The sequence below is a fragment of the Lynx canadensis genome, chromosome C1 (genome assembly GCF_007474595.2).
Source record: "Lynx canadensis isolate LIC74 chromosome C1, mLynCan4.pri.v2, whole genome shotgun sequence".
In the NCBI taxonomy this organism is placed as follows: domain Eukaryota; kingdom Metazoa; phylum Chordata; class Mammalia; order Carnivora; family Felidae; genus Lynx; species Lynx canadensis.
The window spans coordinates 191602991-191621304 of record NC_044310.1 but is presented as its reverse complement, the minus strand read 5'-3'; the positions used below and the strand labels follow the sequence as shown (position 1 = coordinate 191621304).

Here is an 18314-nt window from a genome sequence, read left to right as displayed (position 1 = left end):
TCTGCCAAAAGCTACTGAGTCGATCAGTGAGCCTGGAGGAGAGGGGGAGAGTTGTGCACCTTCCAAAAAAGGGGTGTGTTGTTGATAGGTGGAGACTGGACTCAATTTTTTATCAATTTTCTGATAACTTGTTACGGTTATTAGGAATTGGTTCAGTACTCAATCCGTAAAGACAAATTCCTACCTCTATGTTGTTGTTATAGTATATTCACTATATGCGAATGAGGCTCAGTAATTTTCCCATTGTGTTCCTACATAAAATCTGACGTTACATGAATTCTCATTGTTATACCTAACATCTACTTCCGTCACGAGAGTAAAGATGCATGTATTTTCTGCTTAATCCACAAAGGTGCAGATTTTAAGATAAATTACCTGACAGAATTACTAAAAATCAAAATAACTAATTTGGGTCTGAAACACAAGACACTTCTCTCCTGACAACTACATAAACCAAATAAATATGAGGAATTTCTTCCAGTTGGTGCAATGAGATCTCTCTACAAATAAAGTCTCCAAGTTTCTACCGCCTTGAAACTATCATCCTTCAACATTACATACTGCAGTGGTTTCCCAACCCAGGCTGTATTAATAGCACAATCACTCCCCAAAATTCTGATTTAGTAGGACTGAGACAGCCTAGAATTCAGAATTTTTTCATTTCCCAAGTAATTCTGATACACAACTATTTACTCACTGACACAAAGTGTTTACAGTTGATGATTATTTTAAATAATAATTCAATACAATTTTAAGGTTTTGCTGTTTTGTTAAGATAAAAACAGAATTTTAAGAATAATTTCATCAAGTTTTAATTCGAATTATTTTAAACATTCTTGTCTGTTGAATATGTAACAGAACGATCCTATAATGTGTAGAATATTTCTGATAAGATGATCCTGCAATACAAAAAGTTTACTCATTAAAATCAATATTTAGAAATGAAGTCAAGCCTGAAATCCATGAGAACAGAAGAACTTTATTAAATCAAAAATGCTATTGTAACATGCACTCACCTGTTACTTTTTATTACGACAAACTTTGACTTTCTGGCTTCCACACTTACAGGGAAAATAAATCAATTAAACCAGCCTCTGAAATAGAGAATATATAAAAAATGACTTATTTAAAATTTGGTCTTTTTCCATTATTTTACTTCATTTATTAACCTGAAGCAACAAAATGAAATAAGCTTTAAGCTGTGTGTATAGATATAGCCAATTTTCAAGCTGAGAGAACCCTAGGGCCTAAACCTGAACTTTGAAAATCATAAAATAACAAATTTTCTAGTGCTTTATTCAAAATATATTTAAAACGGGGGCACCTGGGTGGGTCAGTAGGTTAAGCATCTGACTTCAGCTCAGGTCATGATCTCACAATTTGAGTTCAAGCCCCGCATCGGGCTCTGTGCTGACAGCTCAGAGCCTGGAGCCTGCTTCGGATTCTGTGTCTCCCTCTCTCTCTCTCTGCCCCCTCCCCAACTTGTGCTTTATCTTTCTCTGTCTCTCAAAAATAAATAAATGTAAAAAAAAAAATTCGAAATGTATTTAAAACAATCATTGAATGAAAGGCAAAATGAAAGTATTAGTCTAATGTCACACACACACACACACACACACACACACACAAAATTGAAATTCTTTATAATTTTTTTGATCTTGACACATACAGCCTTTAATTCCCATGCCATGATTATCTACATTTCTGTCATCTCATGTCACATACATGCCACTGAGACAGTGAGCCGCCATGACTCTGAAGCACCTGATTGGCACTTTTCAAACTCTGCATGCTAGGAACCCCACCTCAAAAACTGACTAAATCAAAACCGCCTGGTGGGGAGCCAGGCACATGCCTATTATGCATATTTAAAATGCTCTAAGGTGATTCTGAGGCAGGCTGAAGCAGTAACATAAGTCATCATTTTTACATACTAATAAAATTCTTACTTACCAAAGGGATCATTCTTTGGGGCCTGGGATTATATTACTTTTCATGACTGAATGGGTCTTTATATTCCAATTCTGAATTCTACTGGTACCTGGTATTTTCATAAAGTAACAAGTCACTTACCTTGAACAGAAAAGGGCAGGTATTTCATCAGTTGCATTAGTCCTGGAAAACATCTGTAAATTAAAACAATTGAAAAAAAAAAAAAAAAAAGATCAGCCCCCTAAGTGTCTACCACAGGCCAAGTAACTATCCCCAAGTCATAGGTAAGTTTGAAAAGTAACCCAATTATGTTTCAATGGGAGAAAAAAATACTAACTCTTTAACACAAAGCACTTTACATACTGTGACTCATAGACTCCCACATGACCTCCTAAGATGCTCTGGGACAGAGCAATTGTCACGGCCCACCCATATAACCCACCATCGAGTGTTTCAGATCTTTGGGTTCCAGGAACAGCAGCTGGAAAATAAACTGGATCTCTGGTAAGGGTAAGAACACGATGCTATAAACCCATATGAGCTTTATAGGAAATCTTTGAAAGAAATATTTAGATGGAATTAAGTGTGGATCCTGGACGAACCACACAACTCGGTTCTTATGTTACTTTTGGTGAAAAACACTGTCAATTCTTTATCGCCTATCAACTGACAATTAGGCCAAATTATCAATCTTGTTTATTCTTCCACATTGTTGTTGGCAAAGTGTTGATGACCCTTACCCAGGATCATTGGTTAACAAAAAACTCCAACAATTTGGTTCAAAAGAGGCTGTGACAGCACTGTATAATCAAAGAATAAATACTTAGCACCTACCCTGTGCAGATGCTGGAAGCTTTAAAGGATAGAAATAGACAAGCTTTCTTGCTCTCAAGAAGTTTAAAATGGCACTAGAAAACGAATGTAAAAATACCAGGTGGTATCTGAGAAATGCCTAAGCACAAACAGTAAGTGCCAAAATGTCACAATGGATATAGCTTTTTAACTGGACATTGGAAAATGGGTAGGGTGTACTTAAATAAAGATCAGGAAAAGATGTTCCAAGTAACAAAAAAGCAAAAGTACAAAGTAAGAAAGCAAAAGTACCTTTAGAGACAGTAAACTGACAAGTTAAAGCTGGAGCCAAGACTTCATTTAAAAATTTAAGGGGCAATAAAGCAAGAAACGTAGATTCAGCTTCAACATGATCGTAGTTAAAAGAAAACTTAAGAATTTAGACACATATTCAGGACAGTGTGGGGTTTGTTTTTGTTGTTGTTTGTTTGTTTTGGGGTTTTTTGGAAAGCAGTATAGCAGGGGAGCTTTAAGAAAATTCTGGACAGTGGTTCTCCCTATTCAAAGGAGCTTTTCACAGGGTAAGTTAAACTATGCGGCACCATTTTCTAGGATATTAGAGAATTAGTTAACACCCAATTATCCAAATCAAAGAATCCGCATCCCTTAGAGCAAAGATTTAGTCTCATTTATGCTTGCAAATTAGGACAACACACAGAATTTTTTTCTTCAAATATTACTTTTATTAATTTTTATTATGAAAATAAAACATACCATGGCCAATATAAAAATAAAGACCACTAAAATCAGTCATAATCCCACTACCCACCATTAATATTTATCATATATTCTTTGTTCTAAACATGTGTTTACAAAAATGGTATGGTACTATAGTCTATTCTATATAGCCTGCTGACTCTCACTTAACCATATATGATGAGCACTCCTATATGATATGATATATAATTCCAAAACCGAATTTTTAATGACTGCATATCAGTGTAAAACAAAAGCTGTCTTATCTGACAAGACCCAGCAGCCGGTGAATTAGCTATTTAAAAATTAGGAGAATTTTAAAAATAGATACACACATAAATTAGTATTTTGTCTAACTTCAGAAATATGAGTGTATACATGTTTCATTTAAGGTCAAGTTAAGCTTTTTGTTTCATTGAGATTTTTGTGGCTAGGACAGCTAGAGTTCAAGTCATATTTTTTTTCATATTTTCATAAACCACACCCTAATTTACCATCAACAAGTTTCCACTTTGGTTTCCTTTCAAACAGAACAAGAACTTAAAGACATTTCTAAAACTGAGAGCAGCATTTGATTAACGTTTAAGATTTCCCCCAAACTTTTACAGTTGTCACACCCAATTAAGTACTCTTGCAATGGCCTTTTTTTTTTTTAGTGCAAAGCATTCAAATTATTTTTCATAAAAATAATAATGCTCTAAAAAAGGACAATGCCCAGACTCTATTTCTTTGGTTTATGAAACACTTAAAAGAGCATAAACCAATCTGAGGCAGTGAACAAAGATCTCTGAGACTGCCTGAGGTGACTTCAGCACATATGTCTCAAACTGCATCTATTTTTCTTTTGGGACTATTTCTTGCACACCTGAGATCTGGACCTGCTGCAGAGATAAACACATCGTTGCAATGAGTTCAGAGTTGTAGTGCGTGTTTCCCAAACCACGGTATTTTGAAATAAGAGCTAACAAAATCCAGAATCCCTATGGGAAATATTTTTCAACTGCCACACAAGACAGACACCAACTTAATATTAAACATAAAAAGACAATAGAAAGGCATTTGGTTTATTGAGTAAGATCACCCAAATTATCTGTCTAGCAACAGGAAAACAACGGGGGAGCAGTCACAAAACAATGGCTAAATGAAATAAAAAACCATCTTATTAATTCAGTGTCCCTTTCTTTACAACATTAATTTTCAACTTCCCATTTGTTTGGATTATCCACCTTATGCTTATGCTGCCTTTCCTCTGGTGACAAGCATTATCCTCCATTCAGTCTTAATAAAATAATAATAGCTAACTTTTAGTGAATAGTCAATCTGGGCTAGGCACTATGTCAACAGTTTCATATGCATCATCCCATCTGAATAGCAAACACCCTTATGAAATTGGTGTCCCGGTTAACTCCCACTTTACAAATCAGGAAACTGAGGTTTAGAAAGCAGCAGTATCTTGTTCCAGGTCACACACCAATAACCACTGTAGCTGGGATTTGACTGTAGGTCAATCTGAGCAGTTTATGCTCTTAACCTCTTAACTTCCATAAAATGCTTCCTCTCTGTATTTTCAGGAATGCTAATTGATTGTTTTAATATTAAGTGAAAACAAATAATTAGGGATCTAATTTGTTGCAATAAACACTGTCACATATTCCAAAGAAAAGAGTAAAACTAACGTTTAGCTTAATTGCATCATTGCTCCCATTCTGAGATGAGTGCTGACAGTACCTTGGATTAGTGATTTTCAAACTTAATTAGCGTAGCACAGAGGAAGCAATACATTTTATATCACAACCCCGCACACACACACGCAATCACACATGTACGCGCCCTCACGCGCATGCACCCCACCCACGCACTGGCCCACACACACACGCAGTTAAAACAAAGCTTACAAAATATCCTCATTACCTGTAATGCATTCTGGTATTTACTATGCTATCCTCTTTTGTTTTTTGTAAGTGCTAGTTACGACCCACAAAATTAATTTCACAATTCACTAATGGGTGAAAACTGCAATCTGAAAAAAACTGCATCACATTATTAAGCCAAACAAACAATACTATACAGAAGATGGCTGTTACCCTGAATTCAGCTTATTTCTATCCAATACCTTGGCCATTGCGGTGATACTTTATCAAATCTCTAACCACTTTCTTTACTAACGTTGGCCACTGGCCAAAGTGCAGGGAGAAGAAGAAAATTCTTGCCTTCCAGGCTCTGGGTCCAAATCAGTGCACGTTAAGAAGGCAGCAGAAAAACGTTTACGCACTGATACAGAAATGACCACAACGCACTAAAAAAAAAGCAAAGCGACTACATTAGCATTCCCCTTTATGTAACACGAATATGCACTTACGTACCCCAAATTGTTAATACTGACTCCCTTGATGATAAGATTGCTAAGGGCTTTTTCAGTGGGTTTATTTACTTTTTTCCTGATAGTATATAATTGCTGTCAAACAAATTAAATATAATTCTATTCTGGGGATTAAAGACGTTTAACAGCCAGCATCTCGTTATGCATTTCTTCCCCGCGCTGCCAAAATCATCGCGTCGGATAACGTTAGGAGCTGCAAAGGGCCTTCTAAAGAGCACGTAATAACGACGGCGTAATCTGAGCAGATTTACACAACTGTTGCACGACGATAGTAAAACGATCGTTAACACAAAAATCTAACGCTTCCAAAATAAATCCCAATCGCCAAAGGCTGATAAGGGCCTAGGTCTGGGGACAGCTGGACACAGCGCAGGGCAATGGGGGAAGGGGATTTGTGGACAGGTGGCTTCGGATCTCGGCCCCACAGGTGCCCCTACAAGTCCCCGCGGGTACAAAGCCCCAAATCCGACCTCCGCGAGCCGCCCCCTCTCCACCTCCCAGCCCCAGGCCGCGTCCGCGGGCCCCTCCGACCCAGGGCCCCCGACAGAAGCGCAGGGCAGCCTGCCCCCCCTCCACCCCACGCCCCAGCCACCTCGATCGGGCCGGAGACGCCGGCCCCGCTCCCCGCAGGACGGGCAGAAGGGACTGGGACGGGAGAAGCGAGAAGGACCTGCGAGGCCGGGTGCAGGAGCCGGGCGAGCGGTCCGGCCGTCCCTCGGGAGGAAGAAGGGCCCGGGGCGCGAGGCGAGCAGGCCCCACCCGGCCGCGCGCACGGAGCCCGCGGGCGTCGCCCCGGCTGCGCGCCGCCTCGGCTCGGCTCGGCCGCCCGCCCGCCCGCGCCGCCGCCGCCGCCGCCGCCGCCGCGGTGCTCTGCGGCGCGGTTCTCACCTCCGCGGAGGCCTCCCGGATTCCTCCCGGGCTTGGGCGCAGGCCGAGGACCGGTGGGCGCGCTCCCTTCCTATTCTGGTTCCATGGCGGTGCCCGGACCCCCCGGGCCGTCCAGGGCGCCGCGGCCGCCCGCTGCCTGCCGCCCGCAGCCCGCGGAGCCAGACAGATGGAGCCCCCTGGACTCTCCCGCCGGTGTGAGACGAGGAGCGAAGGTGCGAGCGTCACTCGCAGACCCGGCCCCGAGTCACGACTCAGCCCCGTAGACATCCACCGGGAACGTAGCCGCTGCAGTCCCTGACTGAGCTTGACGTCAGGGAAGGTGCGAAAACAGGGCCCCTTCTGACGCAGGAGCCGCGCACCGCCCCCTGCCCACCCCGCCCCCCGGCGCTGGAGCCCCCTTCCTCCCGCCCCAACCCTCCCCTCCCGCAGATCTTTTAAAGCGAACACTTCCACCGGGGTCAGGGCCCCACTCCGGAGCTTGTAAAATCAAACCTGTTCTAACCCAAAATGACTGGGCTCACAGCGGAGTTAGGACGCGAGAATAGACACGAAGGTTTTAGCATTTGAGGGCCCAGAGGGAAATTGCTTGTCAATTCCCAGCAACAGACGAACCTCGAAAAGAAAAATTCCGCTGAGAGGGCTCGGCGTTTGCGCCGGTTCGTGTGTGTTTGCCGCAGTGAGCTGCAGCAAACAAAAGCTCCTGTTTAATGAGCGCTTACTTGTGCTAGGCACTGTGTTTAAGGTTTATATATGTACTCTTGCATTTCATCCTCAAAGCAACTCTTTAGAGGATCTTACTAGGAATCCTATTATTCCCAGTTGACAAAAGAGACAACTGAGGCTTAAGGAGGGTAGGTATTCAAAGACCTCCCCTGCACATGAAAGGGTTACGAATATTAACCGAAATCCCCTCAGTCATTCAATGGTATTCTGTACCACCCACTGCGAATATGGTGGTGTGCAAAAACAGCTGACTGTAATGAGGGGGACACAAACCAGAATCAATCACAATACTGAATATATCATTAAAATCTGTGATAAGGAAAATGAGCATCCCTAAAGTGGAGAGAGCCTCCGATTAAAGAGCTTATGTTTTAGGTAAAAATAATCTTAGAATGAGCTACCTTGTTCTTTGGCTATTGTTGTCATTGTCATTACATTTTTTTAATAAGCTTGTGACTTTGTCCCTTTTTTTAAATTCACCATTGCTTTTGCTTCCACAGTTTCCATTCTTGTGTATTACTTAGCTCTTGCCTCGCCCCCTACATCTTTCTCCGACTTTAAACCTGGGCTATTGCAGCTATTTAGATTTTTTTAACACACCAAAAATATATATATATGTATACTGATTTTTTTTAAGGCAAGCTTTTAAGGTACATCCCAACCTTGGAAATGGTGAAAGAAAACCCATTATACATTAAACCCAGCCACCATGACATAATGCATTTCACAGATGCGAAGACACACATTTTTCACACTTCAACATCTCAGAAATCAAGATGCATTTTACAAACTGGTCTCTTAATATTACTGGCCAGGTAGCTGTATTAACCTGGATGTCAGCACCTCCACATATAGAAAATTGAATGTGGCTTTTCACATTGTCCTTATTTCAACTGAGTTAAGTGCATTGTTTAATAAAACCCACAACCCTTAAAGGAGGAAATTAACAGCATATAAAAAAGAGATGGGACTGGCTAAAAGAGCTTAGACTTCTGAGAAACCCCGAGTTCCTTACCAAGAACATTAGTTCTTCATGCGTTTTGGAAACCTACAAATAACAGTTAAATAAGCCTAACACCACACACACACACACACACACACACACACACACTGAAATTACTTAGATATTATTTCTGATGGTATGGTTTGTCAATTACAACCCCTCTAAGTTTGAGTCAAAAAAAAATCGTTGAAGAAGTAAAACGAATCCTATGTGTTACCGGGAAACTACCATTGACCTCTTCTGGTTAGATCAGACAATGCCAGCCTGGAAGCCTTCGGAATAGAATCAGCGACTTGAGGAAAAAAAAAAAAAAAAAAAACCCTAGATTCAGTAGTAGGGCACTCTTAGGAGTCGATACATCTCCAACACTTTTGGTGGCCCAGAAGACAATACTGTATGGAAAACCACAGCCATCAACAACTGATACAAAAAGTGTTTTAGAAAAGGTGGGTTTTTGGGGCGCCTGGGTGGCGCAGTCGGTTAAGCGTGCGACCTTCAGCCAGGTCACGATCTCCCGGTCCGGGAGTTCGAGCCCCGCGTCGGGCTCTGGGCTGACCGCTCAGAGCCTGGAGCCTGTTTCCGATTCTGTGTCTCCCTCTCTCTCTGCCCCTCCCCCATTCATGCTCTGTCTCTCTCTGTCCCAAAAATAAATAAACGTTGAAAAAAAAATTAAAAAAAAAAAAAAAAGAAAAGGTGGGTTTTGAATGCAAAGAAATTTTGGAACCCCTTAACCAATTTTACTTATATCTCCCTTTATATGCACACACAAGATTGACACATAATAAATCTAAGTCTGAAAGGGTTATTTCACGAAGTATGAAATAAAACACTAAATTACCAAAAAATCAACGTGTTTTAGTTTAGTTGATAGCATTTTTTTCAACATGATACTATCATATAAAATTTTTTTTCTTATTTTTAGAGAGAGAGAGAGACTGTGCACGAGTGGGGCAGAGGGAGAGAGACAGAGAATCATAAGCAGGTTCCATGCTAGTGCAGAGCCCCCACAAAAGGCCCAATCTTAGAACCCTGGGATCATGACCTGAGCCAAAATCAAGAGTCAGGCACTCAACCAAATGAGCCACCCTGGCGCCCCTATCATATAAATTAAAAGAAGTTTCATCCTGCATCCAGTTAGTAGTCCTTCCAGACTACATTTCTGTTAGTGGCAATGGGTACTTTTTTTGGCAGAGCTTAATTATCTGTAAGGTTAAGCTTTAAACTTTTTCAGATCCCCCACAATCCTTTATTAATCCATTATAGAGCTAAACTCATTCACTAATATTTCTTTAAAGGACACTAAGTATCAAGGTTGGGTTTGTATGTTCCCTCCCCAGGGAGAAAAAGATCCTACGTATGTGTTATTTCACATTCTTTCTTCAAAGGAAGAATAAAAACTGCTATTTTATGTCCAGAAATCATTCTGATAATGCTGATGTTTTGTAAGCTGTTTAAGCTAACATTAGGCTAATGTCTGAAGGAAAAAGGGAAAGTAGAGATCTCATTCCTGAATCATAAAAGAATTTAGATTCTATCAGTTTAGAGTTTATTTTTCCCTAAAATTCTATTAGTGTACATATACCTATTCATAATCAGGCGAAGTTATCATGAAGATTTTACCCATTAGCCAGGCTTCTTTTTTTTTTTTTTTTTAAAGTAGGCTCCATGCCCAATGTGGGGCTTGAACTCACGACCCTAAGATGAAGAGTCGCATGGTCTACCAACCGGGCCAGTCAGGTGCCCCTACCCTGGCATTTTTATAAACAGTATAGGGAGGACCTGGGAAACTCAGTCAGTTAAGCGTCTGACTCTTGATTTCAACTCTGGTCATGACCTCACAGTTTGTGAGTTTGAGCCCGCTGTCAGTGCAGAGCCTGCTTGGGATCCTCGTTCTCCCTCTCTCTTTCTGCCCCTTCCCAGCATGTGTGAGAGCTCGCTTGCTCTCGCTCTCTCTCTGTGTCTCTGTCTCAAAAATAAATAAATAAACTTTAGAAGTATATAAAGAGTATAATGTCATGTTTATAGAAAAGAATTCACTCATATGCCCCATCCAAATCAAAATTTTAAATTTAATGAGAATGATCACAGATATCTCCATGCATTTTGTCTTGTTCTTGATTCCTCTCTGTAAGATAGTCCCCATCTTTGATAAAAATGTCACTCAAAAGACAGAGGGTATGGGTGATAGTTGGAACAAGGAACAAATAGGTTCTTGGAAAAGGAAGGCAAGTTAAAGTCTATAGTTTAAAGTGGCAAAGGTATATGGTGGACACACAGAAAACGTGATGGATGTCAGTGTGGGGAGAAGAGAGCTGGGAGAGAACTCTGCAAATGAGTTTAACCCTCATCTATCACACGAGAACTTAAAAATGACTGAAGTCAGCAAAGCGCTACAGAGCACTATGAGCCTATTTTTAACGAAACATACAAATGATCCGCCAGAACTAAAGACAAGAAAAAGTTTTTTAGTAGTTGCTCCTATCTGTCTGGAGTAGATGTGGACAAAGGAGTGGCAGCAGGACCAGCGACTAATATCATAAAAACTCTAATATCATAACATGTTCCCCCGTTGATTTAAACTTCTGTGCAATGAGATCTAACTTCTTTGTCACAGTCTTCCCATTCTGTTCTTCCTTTAATCCAGTCAAGCCAACTCCTTCCCACTTTTACATTATGTGGATACCTCTGTGATACATCTTTTTTTGAAAAAAAAAATTTAAGGTCTCCTTATTTTTGAGAGAAATAGCATGAACGAGGGAGGAGCAGAGAAAGAAGGAGACAGAGGATCCGAAGCAGGCTCTGTGCTGACAAACTGCCTATGCTGGGCTCAAATTCACAAACTGTGAGATCATGACCTGAGCCCAAGTAGGATGGTTAACAGACTGAGCCACCCAGGCGCCCCTCACCCATAATACGTCTTATACAAAGACATCAAATAGGGCATCCTTGCTATAGTTTTTTTTTTCTAATAATTCCTTACCAATTCTTACCATAGTCTACTCTTTCTCTTTTTTCTTTCACTCCTTCCCCTCTTTTGTTTCTACTAGCACGTTGTTTCTTTACCTTGTTTTTTTTCTTGCTATCAGAAAAGCACAATTTATAATCCTGAAAGATAATGCCCCTAACTTCTGGTGATAATCAGGACTAACCACACACTTGTTCCTTCTTTTCTTTTCTTTTTTTCTTTTACGTTATTTATTTTGAGACAGAGAGAGAGACAGAGGGAGAGGGAAACAGAGAAAACGCCAAACACAGGACTCCAACTCAGTAACTGAACCGTGAGATCATGACCTGAGCAGAAACCAAGAATAGGACACTCGACCAACTGAGCCACCCATGCGCCCCCTTCCTTTTTGAGAGAGAGAGAGAGAGCACAAGCAGGGTAGGGGCAGGGGACAGAGTATCCCAAGCAGGCTCTGTGCAGACAGCAGCGAGCCCCACGCAGGCTCAAACCCATGACCCGCGAGATAGTGACCTGAGCAGAAGTCAGACGCTCAACTGACTGAGCCCCCCAGGCACCCTCACTTGTTCCTTCCTTTAATTCAAAATTCAGGGGCGCCTGGGTGGCTCAGTCAGTTAAGCGGCCGACTTTGGCTCAGGTCATGATCTCATGGTCCGTGAGTTCGAGCCCCGCGTCGGGCTCTGTGCTGACAGCTCAGAGCCTGGAGCCTGTTTAGGATTCTGTGTCTCCCTCTCTCTGACCCTCCCCCATTCATGCTCTGTCTCTCTCTGTCTCAAAAATAAATAAACATTTAAAAAATTAAAAAAAAAATACTATCTCCAACTAAAGACAAAAAAAATTTTTTTTAATTCATTTCAAAGTTTATGCCCTCTGGAGCTTTAACTTTTAAAAAAATAATTACTGTTGGCTTTTATATGATGAAATCATCAATATGAGAACTATATTCTTGAGCCTTTCCCTCTATTTAAACTCCCCTGCCTCCCCCCACCTCAATTGTTTTCACTGGTCAACTTGCAACACTATAGAATTCTTCCATTTATATATAGTTGCCATAAGGATGATTTTAGAGGCTAATATGAATTCCGTAGACCCCATTTTTAAAAACTAATAGATGACACTCAAATATTATTTAGGAAGAGCTCTGGAATACATTAGGTGACAAAAAAGCAAAATGTAATGAATTTTGTGCGAGAAAGGCAGAACTAGGAATATATAATTATATTTCCACAAAGAAACTCTGAAATGCAACTCAGGAAATAATAAAATCAATCACGGCACAAAGGAGGTTGTAAGAAACAGGGAGGAAGAAGGTGGGGGAGAGTGACAGTGTCGCTGTGCACTTACCATGTTATGGCTTAGGAGTCTTCTGGATTTTTTTCTGCTTAAAATAGTGGCGAAATAAAAATTTAAACTAACAGACATTAGACAGTGGAGAAAGAAAGTTTTGATGACGGGCTCTGGAGCAGGAGCCCCACCAGGGGACTTGGGGAAGGTCCAGAGAGGAATTCTGATATCCTCAGAAACACCAGGTACACGGTTTGCAACTAAATGGACTCCAGGGCCCCTTCTAGGTGACCGTACAGTGAAAAGCAAACTGGAGTCAAAACTGGAGTCTTTTTTTTTTTTTTCCAAAATCTGAAGGGGCCGATGCCCTCTGAACCTGGGCCCACCTAAACAATTTTAGTTCAAACCACCGCAGGCCTGAGCGCAGACCGTCAGCCACCTGACAGCCCTGTATCGTGGCTTTCTGGCAGCAAAATAGAGGAGCCAGGCTACGGAGGACTTACTGACTTCTCGGAAAGAATTCTGGCTCGCTGTTGGAGAGGGCCTCACGGCAGGAGGCATCGCCCCTGCCGGCACAGGAGTTCACTGCTAAAAGTGACCTCACCTCCTGCTCAAGCTCTTACTCAAAATTATCCCTTGGACTCAACCCAGTTGCATCGCTCCACACTTATGCCATCCTCCCCAACTCCTGACCCTGAACTTCCCCGGGATCGTTTACAACAGGATCATCCACCAAATGTCTATTTCCACGCCCCACGCCCCCCCCCCCCCGAGCTAGCAACGTGCCTCACCCAGGATCTTACTATATCCTATCCTGCCTTCAAACTCCAAGTGACAAGCTGCGTGGTTGCAAAGCAATGCTAGGAAACCTGGGATCGGTAAGATAAACGACAGGATCAGAAACACGTATCTTGACAGTATCTCTCAAAATTCGCCCTCCAATGCAAGTAGTTAAGCACAAACTTGAGCTCGGCCTGGGGAGGTGAGTAGGATCTGCTTAGACAGAGAAGAACATTCACGGAGGGAAGTGAAGCACACAGAAAAGGTTCATAGGGGCTCATAAAAAAATGTATCTTTGAGGCTGTCACTTGAAATGTACCCTCAACTACAGCTAGACTCCATGTTTAATTTTCCGTTCCCAAGACTGGCCCTTTCTGTGTGTCATGCTACCCGTCTCGGCTGATTCTTGTTAGCTCCTGTCAGAATGGTAGTTAGACCACTACCATCCACTCACCACACCCCTTCACTTCACCAACCCAACTTTCTTTTTTTTTTTATATTTATTTATTTTTGAGAGAGAGAGAGACAGAGAACGAGTGGGGGCAGAGCACAGAGAGGGAGACACAGAATCCAAGGCAAGCTCCAGCTGTCGACACAGAGCCCAATTCTAAGATCATGACCTGAGCCGAAGTCGGACACCCAGCCGACTGAGCCACCCAGGCACCCCAACCCAGCTTTCTAAATCTGCTTCATCATCAGACTTTGCATAGCCGCCAACAACCACTCATTCTTTGCCTAGCAACCTTACCACCCATACGTTTAAAGCCAAAGACCATGCACCTGTCTTCCCCAAAGTCATTCTGATACTAGCAATATTTACAATCGACAGGAATGGCAGCACAGAGTTTAACTGCCTGCGATTGTGGGGCTTGAGATCCATAAACCAACCACCATCCTACTTCTACATGCATATCCCACCGACATAGTTCCGAGATCGCCTATAAGTGAAGGTTAAGCAGCCGAGAAAAGGTCCAACTCGCTTCAATACTTCCATTATACCAAGCTCCTAAGATTTCAAACAACCGTTCTAATTAGGGGGCCCTCTGGATAGGATTTGTACCAACCCTCACTGCTAAACATTATTGGCATTTTTGCTCCATCCCAACGGAGATGTTTGGCCTTCATACAGCACACAAAAGTCCACGAAAAAAAAAAAAAAACTATGCTTAGGATCCCAATTTTGCCCGAAGCCACGTACTTCAGGATTGGGCTTTTCTTATGGCCCTAATAACAAAAATCAATGTCACCTGTACCTGGTGTTGCCCTACGAAAATGGGATTCCCATTCAATCCTGCTCACACCGGGGTTTCCCATGACTATATATCAATCTCAAGAAGCACCATTCCCTTCAACCTCACTTTGGCAAAAGCATAGACGTGACCCTATTTTCATTCCCTTTTGGGGAATAGGTCACATCGTTGGGAGTTGCAGGCTTTTCAACCAGAGTCACTGCCATCAATAGACAAAATCAAGTCACACAGAACTATCAACGGACGTCTAAGACTTTATCTAATGTTGCCCAAGGTTTTGAGGCATTATATCTATGAAACATGGATCACGATTCTTTGACCTGTATGTATGGTACAAATCCCTAACTTATTTTCATGGCTGGCTGGGAACCAACTTCCAGGTTAGGCTAATTTTACTAATGGGTGTGTTTTCTTCTTGTTTGCCTCTTAAAATATTTCAGTAATGTAGTTCCCTACTATTATACTTGTTTTGTAATATTTTATTTTATTGTGGTAAGAACATTCAACATGAGATATACCCTCTTAACAGATTCTTAGTGTACAATGTAGTATTCTTGTTTCTGAGCACAACGTTGCACAGCAGATCTATAGAAGATATGCATCTAAGGCTAACATATCTGCACAGTTCCACCAAAACACCTTGAGATGCCTGAGCATCACAGGGCCAATAGTAGTAACTATGTTTTCTCAGGGCACCTGGGTGGCTTGGTGGTTAAGCGTCTGGCTCTTGATTTTGGCTTAGGTCGTGATCTCACGCTTCATGAGATCGAGCCCCATGCCAGGCTCTGCACTCACATCGAGGAGCCTGCCTGGGATTCTCTCTCTCTGTCTCTCTCTGTCTCTCTCTGCTCCTCCCCTGAATGTGTCCATGTGCGTGCTCTATTGCTCTCTCAAAATGAGTATAGTTTAAGTCTATTTATTTATTTTGAGAAAGAGAAAGAGAATGAGCAAGTGAGGGGCAGAGAGAGAGAGAATCCCAAGCAGGCTCTGAACTGTCAGCCTGGAGCCCAATGTGGGGCTCTAACTCATGAATCACAATATCATGACCTGAGCTGAAAATAGGAGTCCAACACTCAACCGACTGAGCCAGGCTCCCCAATGAATAAATATTTTATAACTATATTTTCTTAGGTATGTGGAATTAGGAGGTATTAGACCCAGGGAAACCACCCACCCTGGATTAACTAATTCCAAGCAATAACAAATTGCCTACTAGCAAAGCTTTGATATGCAAGTGAACCAGTCCCTGACTCCACATCCCCAACACCCTTTCAAGCCACCTCAACAGCCCAGGACTCAATTCCTGCCCTAATCACTACTGGGCAAAGTACCAGACAACTGGAGACCATCCTATAGCCCGGAGTCCACAAAAACTCTGCAACTCTCCAATAATAGCTTGTACGCCTTGCTTACCTTGTTTAGCATTCCTTCCCGAGAAAATCTCCATTAATGCTCCTGCCTGCAGTCTCCCTACCCCCTCTCTCTGCTAATCATGCAAACTCCTTCCCCAGTGGCCTTTCCAGCCAGCCTGCCATCTGTTTCTAAGGGACGTTGGTGAGTGTAATGAAAATATTTTCATTCACGGCAATCACTTTATGTCCATGTCTCTTATGATTTCTCCTCAAAACAAGTCCACGGTACATTATTAGAACAATTGGTGCAGGCAGCAACGACGTTACACACAAGAAAGAGACAACATCTCTTTCAACTGTTTGGACACATCCGCTAAAGCAAGCAGCCATGGTCACTGCCTAAAGGGCACATTGGTTGTTGACACACTTACTGCGTGATGACTACTGAACTGTGTTCTTTTATCAGGTGTTGCCATGATTTCCCAGACTAAAATTGGAGAGCTCAAAGGGCTGAGTGCTCTTTGGCACTTGCACAGCCACTCACGAAGCCTCCGCAATACAGCGTCTCCTAACATACCACATAGAGTGCCTCCAAGAGCGTCCGGTAGGCTAGAGTCTTGGCTCTGGAATCGTATTAAGTTCTTTTATGGGCATAGTGGTATGAAGGCAAAATTCACTAGCGGGAGAATTTTGGAAAATTCCCAAACGTGTAGATTTACACCAGGCCCCAGAACAAACACATTAACCAAAGAGGAAATCAAAACAAATCAAAAAGTACCCAGAAACAAACAAACAAACACAAAAACAACGAAGATTGTAAGATAAAGCAAAAGGAGTTCTCAGCATAATGTTTTATTAAAAATGACATTAAGAATGAACAGGGGCGCCTGCATAGCTCAGTTGGTAAAGCCTCCAATGGTTGGTATCAGCTCAGGTCATGACCCACAGTTCCTGGGTTGGAGCCCCACATCCACTTCTGCACTGACAGAGCTGAGCCTGCTTGGGATTCTCTCCCTGTCTCTCTCTCTGCCCCTGCTCTCCGTCTCTCTCAAAATAAATAAACTTAAAAAAAAACAAAAAGAATGAAGACAGATCACAAATAACACTCTAACATGAACAAGGGAAAAACAGAAAAAACAACCCCCAACACCAAATATTAGCAGCAGGTACAAAAATAATATCTCAGCAGAAATCAGTGAAATAGACAATGAAAGACAAAAGAAAAGATCAACGAAATAAGAGTTCCCTTCCTAAGAAAATGAACAAAATTGACAAGTTTTAGTTAAACTAACCAAGACAAAGGAGGGAGGACCCCAATTAATAAAATCTAAATGAAAGAGGAGACGTTTCGACGCCTACCATGGAAACGCAAAGCACCAGAAGAGACGACTATGACAATTACCTGCCAGTGAAGGAAAGAGCCTGGCAGAAGCAGTTAAAGCCTAAGTGTGTGCCTCTCCTTCACGTCGCTTTGCCCGCTGCTTCTCCAGAAATCCCCCCTACTGGCTGCACCCGCAGTGCCCTCTGCCCCCTGCCCTCTGCCTGCTGACCCCAGGCTGCTTCCCTCCCGGCCCCACCGGCCCTGCCGCGGCTCCCGTTTGGGGGAGAAGGAGCAAATACGAGCTTCTTCCTTCAGGGCCATCATTTCCCTGCCGGTATCCCACTGTTTCCGCTCAGAACAGTCCGCAGGCCACATATGCAGGCCCACGGACTGCCAGCATCGAGGATCACCCCACGCAGCCCAGGACGCACAGCCTGGGACTGGCCCTGCTCACCAACGCGACCCCACAGCGGCGGCAACGGCCTGGAGGGAAACGCTGCTGATGGCGCACTTGCACTTGATGGCTGCCGCGCGGTGTCGCCTTTGATCGGGGTGGCTACGATCCTCCAGACTAAACTGGGGGGAGCTCCAAGAGGGGAGTCCTCCCAAGCTGCCCCCAGGAGTGCTGTGAGGAGGGCAAACCCACACAGCCCTGCACGGGACCCAGACGAGGCCCAAATACGCCGTGTGCCGCCTAGGAGCGCCTCTGGGGCTGAGGAGCAGGGTCGTGGTGCCATCAGGCTGCATGGTGTCGCCTACCACGAGCCACCGCAGAGGCAGAATACTCCGTGACCCTTGCTAGGATCATGAGATGGACATCGCTCAGATCATAGCAATAGATACAGGGACCCTCCGCCTGGGACCTCACTTCGGGGAGAGACCGCCCTTCCC

At 43.0% G+C, this 18314-nt stretch overlaps 1 protein-coding gene across 1 annotated transcript in view; it reads right to left on the bottom strand.

The window, feature by feature from the left end:
* Positions 1-6578, bottom strand: part of ZDBF2 (zinc finger DBF-type containing 2) — a 154580-nt gene extending 148002 nt beyond the window's left edge. Inside the window, 3 exon segments of the mRNA XM_030323765.2 lie at positions 1017-1094; positions 2074-2126; positions 6531-6578. The gene's annotated coding sequence lies outside the window, so the exon portion shown is untranslated.
* Positions 6579-18314: the final 11736 nt, after the last annotated feature.